We start from the raw sequence: 9,839 nt of genomic DNA on the forward strand, positions 1-9,839 counted from the left end.
GCTACATCCCAACACATTCCCACATGCATCGCTCCTCTACCCTCAGCTTCAGTTTGGCAGGGAAGTACTTTCAAATAAGCAAGAAAGAAAAAAGTCTGTTCTTCACAGGGTATACGCTATTAAAAATCAACAACAAAATAACATGTCAATTCCACAACACGCACTCTGGGCATTAGAATTAAAATTTCTATAATCAGTTTCTATAATCAGTTTATACCTCAATCTGGAATCAGGTAAATCAAGACAATGAGAATATAATCAATAGATTTATAAAAAGAGTAACAGTAATAACGGCAAAAATAGCTACTGTTTGGGCGCTTTCTCTGTAACATACGACAAGTACATCATAAGAACCAGATTCAGCTGACTTTCGATAGTTCTAACAAACCCTCACTTATGATCACCAGATCCTGTACTAATTCCATTATGTATATTAACTGCTTCAAGGCAATGGTACCAATGAAGTAGGCATCATACTGTCACCATGTTGCACATATAGTTTAGCCAATTGCCCTGCTCATGAAGCTCGTACACGCTGGACCTGGAATTCGAACCTAGGTCTCTTGGTCCTAGCATCACCCACAATGGTGCTCATCCATGACATTCTTCTGTCTTTCAAACTTGCCTAGTGATGGAAGGTGAGAGGATTGTAGTAAGATAAGCTCTAGACTCAACTGTCACTGAAATAATGAATAGAACAGTTCTTTTTTTTAAGAACTAGAAACTGCTGAGAATGAAAAAGGAGACGAGTACTACAAAGGGTGCATTTATTATCTTCAAAAACTTTTAGAATAAAAAAACAGGAAAAGGAACTCCATGTCAATCTCCATACATTAAACCATTAGACAAAAGTGGGCAATGGTCCTCTAAGCTGGCCTACGTGAAAGTGTTACCACAGAAGGAGAAACATGCAGGAACTTAGCAGTTCCAGACCTCCCAAATGCTGACACAACCACAACATTGTCAATAGGTAACAGGATAACTAGTAGATGTCATCAGAATCACAAAAAGTGAATGAAAGTAGCCACCATTTTCAAAAGTGTATTCTAGGTGATGCTAGTGAGAATTATTTAAATATAAAAAAAAGTTATGTGGTTTGATAATATGGAGGGAGGCCAGGTCAAAAAAAGGTACAGAGGTTTCTTTACTGCAAGACTTCTAGAATCGTTGATATACTAAAGTGAATTCCCATAAGACAACTATAACATGCAGCATTTCCTAAACATTTTTGAACAAAGCACTTTTTTCTTAGAAAAACATGTTACCATTTGTAAGTTACCTGATTTCCATGAAACACAGTTTGAATGAATTAATCAACCTATATTCTTTCTCTATGGTAAAAATTATCAGAGTGTGTTGCAGGGGGAAAGATTTGTGGTGTGTGTCTCTGGTGTTCCCTTCTGCGCACTTACATGTAAATAATATTTTAAATCAGCAAAACCAGGCTGCCTTAACAGGTTCATTGCTATGTGATCCATAAGCAGGACTGTTAAAACTAGAGGTTCACTTAATTAGCTGAGTTGGGGAGGAAAGATAAACTTAGGACAATGTGTATATGTATGTTTATTTCTGCTGTATATATAGAGAGGCACCATCATGTTCATCAGATTCAAAGAAATCCAGGATCTAAAAAAGTTTAAGAACCAACTGTACTTTACACAGTAAAATTAATCTTTGCAAGAGTAATATTAATAACGCTGAATTCCAGATTCTGCTTATAAATTCAGACAAATCACGGTTTCTTTGGGTTTTAATTTTCTCATCTGAATATTGTCTATGTACTGTTCAGAGTTAATGTGGCAATAAAATAATAAAAAGAAACTTTGATGAGCACAAAGTATTATATTATTGTTATTATTATTATAATATTGAATCATATTTTCTTTATCAGAGGCAATGTAAGAAAGGAAAAATTCTGTAGCATTTTGAGTAGTGTGTGTCTGAAAACCACCACAAACTACCGAAGAAGAACTAAAATCAAAGCAAAGTTCTCTGTCAGGCAAAGTCAAGATGACAATTAAGTCATTTGATGAAACCATCTGAATCCAGGCAGGAATTCCATGGATCTTTAGTACCTGTTGCAAAACACCAACATTTCAGGTGAAAATGGCATTTCAGTATTTATCTTCTAAAGTAATATTAGTAATATTCCTGCTATACATATATACTTTCAAATAAAGCCATCTAAACATGGTAGATCTTTCAGAAATACCTTCAATTAAAATATTTTGCAAATAATAAGTGCTCTGTGGCCTTATTACCATGAAATAGAAGCCGTTTACTATCTCTAAGTGCTAATCAGAGAATAAAGGGGCTTATAAAATAATGAGTTGAATATCTAACCCTTTCAGACATGTTTCATGCATGGTCATATTTAACCCTGTGAGATAGAAATTATTATCCCTGTTTTACTGATTTTAACTTATGGTAAAATTTTAATAAGAAAATATTTCTAGAGTTATTCCAGAAGCTTATTTTTATAATTACAAACATAGGAAAAAACTAAAAAGGAAAATAACTTTTAACAGAAGTGCTACTTAGCAAGTGGCTGTGTGAATGGCAAATAAAAGAAATAATATAACAATTTAAAATAGCAAAAGTGCTTAATCTAATACTTATTGATTGACTGACAATAGATCAGCACTAAAAAAATACAAGTGTTATATTTAATAAAATGTTCTCTGCTCAATATTATCTATTTTTATGCTATTCTTGAAATAGCTATGGCAAGCTCTGTATTTTAAAATGAGGTTGAAGGATGATCTAGTTTCTTCATACCCTCTGAGTCCTGTTTAAGAAAGTTTTTTACCTTCACGAGTTCTGCAAGGATAACTCACAAAATATTCATTTCAGCTCTGATAAGCAAAGCATTCAAGGAAGATACTTCTCATTATTTGTTGGCAGAAAAATACCATCTTCAAAAATACCTTTAGCTGAATATCAATCTACCACCATTTCGTCGGTGAATGAGTTAATAAGATGAAAGCCCATACTGGCCACCCGGGGTGAAAATCCCAATTTTGTCAGGAGAACGTTCAAGCCCGTGATCCACAATGCACATAAAAGCAGCACAGCCAGTTAGGAATCCGACCTGGATATCAGGGGCTAGTTCGCATATGTGAGTATAAAGAATTATCCTCTTCCCCCAAATCCATATCCCATTCACCTGGGGAGGTGTGAGTTAGTTTAGCAGCTTAAAGACACAGGGAAGCCACCAGAAGATGAGGAACTCATAGCAATCTTAACCCCGTTAGCAAAAGGCAGAAGGTCTGTAGTGTCTCAGCAGGGGAGACCCTGTGTCTTTGCAGGGACAGCGAGCGAGCCCTGACAACTGGCTGTAAAAACGAGGAGTTCCGCAGGGCCAGCTTTCAGATGTACTACCCACCTCAAAGCCTAGGAAATCACCTGCTTTGATTTCTCAGGTCTAGTGGCCCTAAGCAGCTTTCTTATGAAGGTTACATCCAAGTTCCCAACCTCACTGAAGTTCCTCCCCACCAAAGCAGAGGATGGAAATGGCTACTTTCCCTCAGTCCTAGAGATCCCAGGCCCAAAAGCCAACTCCAGAAAGTGAGGAGCCAGAGCTTAGGCTGCAAATTGCTTTTCTTTTTCTCCTACCCCATAACAATCAGGCACTCCCTAAAGCACTGTTAAGTAAAGAATGTATAACAATGAAAAACTAACAGTCATGTGTGTCTGAGCTTTTCTTATAAGGGCTCGTGGCTGGGCTTGACTCCTACTGATGATGAGTTAGATTGCTCCTTTCTGGTGTTCACAGAAACAGGGAACCTCTTCAAAGAAAAAAAATTTATTCCTCTTCTTGGTTTTTTTTTTTCTTTTGTTGCGGTAAGAGCAGTTAACATGAAAACTACTCTTAATAAAAATGTAAGTGCACAGACAGTATTGTCAACTGCAGGTACACATTGTACAGCAGAGCCCTGGAACTCATCCCTCTTGCTTAACTAAAACATTACGCTTGTTGATTAGCAGCTTCATATGTCTCCTTATCCCCTGCCTCCAGCAACTGCCACTTCACTCCTTGATTCTATTATTTTGATGATGTTAGGTACTTCTAGATAAGATACTTGTAGATACACGGAATCGTGCAGAAACAAAAGACAAGTGTTGATGAGGATAAGGAGAAACTGGGACCCTTGTGTTTTATTGGTGGGAAGGCAAAATGGTGCAGCCGCTAGGGAAACCGGTATGGAATGTCTTTAAAAAAATAAAAATAGAACTACTATATGATCCAGCAATCCCACTTATACATATTTAGGCAAAAGAATTGAAATCAGGGTCTTAAAGAGATATTAGCACTCGCATGTACATAGCAGCATTTATTCACAATAGCCAAGAAATGGACACAATTTAAATGTCCATTCATGGGTGAATGGATAAAGAAAACGTGCAACATACATGCAATATAATATTATTCAGAATTTAAAAATAAAGGAAATTCTGTAATATGTGCAATATTGACAATATGGATAAACCTGGAAGAAATTATGCTAAGTGAAATAATCCAGTCACAAAAAGAAATACTAGTGATTCCACTTCAGTTTAGACATACAGAGAGATATCTAGAGGACTAGTGGAGGAAAATGGCTAGCAGGCAGAGTTGGACATCTCTGTCTAACTCTGCAAAACGGGACACTGAAGAAGGCTGATTCAGTTAGTTTAATTGCTAGTAATTGAAAGCAACTCACAGGGTCTGCATAACTAGGAAAAGTGACTACTACAAACATCAAGAAGTCCCAAGGAAGTGGGACTCCAAGATTTATTAATTTAGCAGCTAAGGATGTCATCTTGGACCATATTTCCACTTTCTACTTTGCATCCTCACATATCACCTTTGTTCTCGTCATTTCCTCTCAAGTTAACTGTATTAGTTTGCTTGGACTGCCATAAAAAAGCACCACTGACTGGATGGCTTACACAACAGAAATTTATTATCACACAGTTCACAAGCTTAGAAGTCCAAGATCGAGGTGTACAATAGGGTTAGTTCCTTCTGAGGGCTGTGGGAAGATTGGGGGAGGGGGAAATCTGTTCCATGGCTCTCTCTTAGCTTCTGGTGGTTTGCTGGTGATCTTTGGTCTTCTTTGGCTTATAGAAGCATCACCCCAATCACTGCCTTCATCTTTTCATGGCATTCTTCCTGTGTGTATATCTGTGCCCAAATTTCTCCTTTGCATAAGAATACCAGTCACACTGGAGTACAACCCCACTCTACTCCAGTATAACCTCATTTTAACTGAATATATCTATAATGACCCAATTTCCAAGTAAGGTCACATTCTGAGGTACTGGGGGTTAGGACTCCAACATATCTTTTGAGGGGCCACAATTCAACCCATAGTAGTAGCAAAATAGCTGTTTCATACCTCACATCTACATAAAATATCCCAAGGAAGTAGAGACTGTCTCTTCCTTGGTCTTTTTAAGAAACTTCTCGGCGTACGTACTATCTTGTCTCAGTGGTCAGAGCTGTGCCATATGCCTACCCCTAACCAGTCACTACTGAAGGGGATGGCATTACAGCAATTTGTAGGTGAAATCCTCCTGAGAATGCAATTACTATCTTGAATGTTAGACATGGAGAAGATACATAAAAGACATTATGCATGTCAGTTACTGTGCTCCTCGAAATTTTTCAGTCCTCTTTGAGTTGTGAGCTTTTCACCTTTTGTATCTGATCTCATGTATTAACTTTTTTAGAATAAATGTTCACTGAAGAAAATTGAGAAAGTATTAAAAATAATATATTTGAATGATTTAAATCCCACAAAGTGAGATTTCTTCTTCTAAAACAGTATATACATGTTTATTGAAGGAAATTAGTAAAATATTTTCCACAGAACCAATTTGAAACAATGCATAATCCTACAGAAATATCCCCCACTAATGAATTAGAAAATATATTTCCCATCTATATATATTATACATACATACATCTATAAACAAAAATTGTGATTATAAAGTACATACTACTGAATAGACTGCTTTTTACAGTTAACATTAATTTAATTATTTGCATTTCTTTTCTTGTTTTACTATTAGTAGTAATCTTATTATCTGGAATACCTCACCTCAAATATATGTACAGTCTACATTGTAAGTGATACCAAAAGGTATACATTTGGTATCAGTGGATATGCATCAAAAAGATATAAGGCAAATGATACCAAGTTTAATGATACCAAATGAATCATTTGTTATTATTAATTGCAAGTGTTCCATCTTGAGTTAAGGCATGGAGGGAAGTTCTTGGTTTCAGCCATGGGAAGGAGCAAAGTTCTGATCAGAAAAAGAGTTAAACATAGTTCTCTAAAACCAAAGTCAAATAGTCAGACGCTACCTTCTCTATGAAGTATTGCTTGACTGACTCTTACTCCCACCTAAGGAGAATTCTCCCACTTGTGCTCAATTGCTGTTTGTCTGTGTGTCTGTTTGACCGCCTATATCCTCTATCATAACATCTGGGATAGTGGTACCATGGCTTTGACATGACTATACCTCCTTGATCCTCCTGAGGGCAGACATGAGCTCTGATTCATCTTAGTATCCCCTAAGCCTGGCATCAGTAGACATCGAATATATGTTTTATTGAACAAATTAATGAATTCACCCATTCACAAGAGAACAAGCTTAGACTTTTTTTTCATGCCATACTATAAAAAAACTGTAAAAGTTTATCTTGTTTTTTAAAAAGAGGTAAAGTTTGAACGGTTCATTTTTAAAGTATCATTGGGAAGAAAGTGAAATGTAATTATTCCAACACTAATCTGAATATTACGCCTAAGTATTATTGAGATATGTGCCTAAAAAAGCTGGGTGTCTATAAAAATCAAATAATAACTTGACAACTAGGTGATGGTTGCTAAGAAACTGCATTTTTCCGTGAACACATGGTATATGAAGTATGGCCTAGATTCATATCTTACATAAAACATCTTCCTTGGAGTTACCTAAAAAGTCTGACTTTTTATGGTTTGTCAAGTCATATAAGTTACTCCCTCTGTTATCCTGCTCCTATTAAAAACCATGGTTCTATACATAGAATATTATCTCAAGACCATTATCTGCTCTGAACCCCAGGTTGTTTAGATTACAGACTGAGGTCCCCTTTAGCTCCAAAACGTTTTAGTAGCACCAAATATTATCCTCTCCTTTAGTTACCACTGAGGAACAACCATCACATATGATGCACTAACAGAGCTAATCAAGAAAAAAATTAAATATCTACTATGTTTCTGTGTTCCAGAGTGAAATAAAAATGAATTGGAGATTATCTGCAAGTTTTGAAAGACTTTTGTTCACCATTAGTAGAACATAATGGAGATTTTGCTATATTCTGCCCCAAATAGGAAGTTGATCCCACACCTTGCCAATGGGAGATCCAAAAGATACTTAGGAAGTATGCTAAATTCAAGAGCTATAAATTGTTTCAAATAAATATATCAATATTTAACTGCTATATTAGTTAGAAAAGTCTTTATTGCAATTAACAGAAACAAATCAAATTATCTAAAGCAAAATAAGAAAGGGCTCATAGAGACATTAGAATAGCTCAGATAACTCACAAAATTGGAGGAACTGCAGAAAAATCAGAAACATGCTGAGGATGTCAGAGACGAGAACCAATGACAGCTGAATAAGTCTCTGTCCACTCTGGTCTCCAGCCACATCATGGACTTTTCTCTGGACATCAGTCTCACTTTCTCAGCGTTCTCCTCGTGCCGAGAATGTGACCAGCAGCAGCTCTGGAGTCACATCCAAAAGGCGAGAGCTCTGGCCCTTTACCTCCAACGTGGGAAGTTCTGTGGCATGATTAAGATCAGCCCAGCCTGGGTGGTTTGTCCAGCTTCTGGCACAGGGGTGGAGTCTGTGCTGTGGTTGACAGACCCTTGGGAACCGCTGGAGGTGGGAGCGGCCAGTTTTTAAGAGGAAGAGTGAAGCTGTTATAAAAAGAAGGGCAGTCAAGATGAGCAGGAAAAATCAAGAAAAGTCCATTACTCCAATCATATTGGCAATGATTTTAATATCAATTTCATCAGTTTTGTCACTGCAAAGTTATAGGACCGCCAACTCCTATCTTAAATAATAATGTCTCTAATATTCACTACTCTAAAATGTTTTAAACTCTTTTCACTTTAAAACACCAAGAGACCCCTGTGACAGTGTAGTTGATTAGTTGATTCTTCTCACGTGTGTCCTATAAAATGCTTACACAAAATTCTGAGGTTTAATTTTTGCAAATTAAGAGAAGACATTGTATCAAATGATAAAAAAGCAAAGGTGGAGAAAGGAGAAAGATGCATATGAATTTCCTTCTTGACAGTTTCTAGGATTTCTAAAAATCAGCGTTTCCCAGTTGTTAATAATCCCTTATTTAATTACAAGAAGAACACCGTTAAGGCTAACAAATATAGTGAACCCCAGTGGGAAAACACTGTCTACTCACAGGTGTCTGCTGAGAACAGAAGGCTCTCACTCTGTGGTGACAAGCTGGAGTCCCTGGTTTTCTCACTCGGATATGCTTCGTAATAATTCACAGTAATTTTATGTGAAGGTATACGATACATCTATATAGGAAAAATTCTCATAAGGCACAAACTGCTATTCAGCAGCATTTATAGAAATGTATTGACTTTCCCCCACCTAGAAATACATGTCTTATTTTAAAAGAAGTGATGTCTAAGGAAGTGTTGCCTCACAGATAGTTTAAATTTTTTATCTATTCAAAAGATACCTGCCAGAAGTGTAATAAGTCTACTTCATAGCCAGTCTCTCAAAACATACTAGATATTCTGTTTACATTGTTACTCATACAAATTAATCTAACCCAATTCCATCCTGTTAACCTAAGAGCATTTCATTCATGCCTTCTAATCATCTTTAGCCCTTACAAATTTTCAGTTTGCTTGCAAATTATATTAACTCCACTCCCATCTACCCACTTTAGTGTCTTACTCTCTCCCCCAAATTCACGCATAGTTACCTTCTCTTGCAGGATAAACATTTTCTGCTGATCAGTCACAGTCACAACCAGAAACAAAAGGCCCACTCAAACTGTTACTGGAAAGTGGGGTCCTCTCCTGGCACATAGTCCAGGTTCTTGATGTCTCGAACAAATAATTGAGCAAGACACCGAAATACAGTAGAAAAGAAAAGTTTTATTAGAAGGGAAGGTATACTTCCAGATATGGAAGCAGGCCTGAGCTAGAGAAGCATGGCTCAAAAGGCCTGGTAACAAAGACTTCAGGGTTTTTATCCCTTTTTGCTGTGGGTGGTTACCTAGAGTGGGCTTCCTTGATTGATAACTAAGATTGACAGGACTCAGTGACTCATTTTGCTTTCTGAGGATGTTTGTTCCCCAAATTCAGTCTGTTATAATGATATTAATGAACTTCCGGGCATATGCATCATATTATAATGATGGTATAATGAGGTTCAGGTGAGATGAAGGTCATTGGGGTCTTCATTGTGCAACTGCAAGTGAATGGCTTAAACTGGTACCTAAATCTCTACCTACTGGTTTCTTTGTGTGAGTTTAAAAAAAAAATGCCTTCTGGCTTGCTTAATTGTAGGTAGATTAGGGCAGACCCCTTCTAAGATAGGATGACCTCATTGTCTTTGCAGGCGGACCCAAAACCCCCTAACTAACTATCCTGCCTATCTCTTTTCTAAGAGCCCTGAACCCCCTTATTATTAGTATGGATGATGAGGGATAGGAAGTCTCTTCTTCAGTATCTGTTTCCTGCTAAGAATGGCCGTAGTCCCTGCCTACAGGAGTTTCATGGAGCTTTTTCCCTTCCTGTCTCGGTCAGGGTGGGGTCTTG

The sequence above is a fragment of the Pteropus alecto genome, unplaced genomic scaffold (genome assembly GCF_000325575.1).
Source record: "Pteropus alecto unplaced genomic scaffold, ASM32557v1 scaffold5, whole genome shotgun sequence".
Lineage (NCBI taxonomy): Eukaryota > Metazoa > Chordata > Mammalia > Chiroptera > Pteropodidae > Pteropus > Pteropus alecto.